This window comes from Protobothrops mucrosquamatus, unplaced genomic scaffold (genome assembly GCF_001527695.2).
Source record: "Protobothrops mucrosquamatus isolate PMUCROS unplaced genomic scaffold, P.Mucros_1.0 scaffold_70, whole genome shotgun sequence".
Lineage (NCBI taxonomy): Eukaryota > Metazoa > Chordata > Lepidosauria > Squamata > Viperidae > Protobothrops > Protobothrops mucrosquamatus.
The window spans coordinates 25,103-25,596 of NW_015386146.1; positions in this window are offsets into that span (position 1 = coordinate 25,103).

The following is a 494-nucleotide window of genomic DNA, read 5'->3' on the forward strand; positions in this document are numbered from 1 at the left end:
GGGGGGGGTTAGGAAGAAAACTCACTGCCTTTTTTTTGTCCATTGATCAGCAAATAAAACATGGCCTTAAGTTTTATTGTGAAAATTGTCCTGTTTGGAAGTTTTAATCAGGATAGCTCGCTCACAACAGTCACAGTTTTTTTTTGTATCCAATTTTTTTTGTATCCACCGAAATGGGGCGATACATGACTTCTATCAATACATGCCTTTGTTTAAGAGGAGGAAATATTCACGGAACACCCAAAAAAAAATTGAGTAATTTTTTGCTGCGAAAAAATATTGCCAACTTTGTCTCCGCCTGCGTCTTGTGTAAAATCCGTTGAAATTCAGTAGGATTTATTTCAATATACCTGCCTGACAACTGACTGTAACGCTAAGAAGTCTCCTTCCAGCCCCAGATGTGTGAAACAGGAACAGATGTGCAAATAGTTATATTAATTCGGATTTTATTTTTTCCGTACGTGGCTACAAACGACAAAACAAAATACTGGATT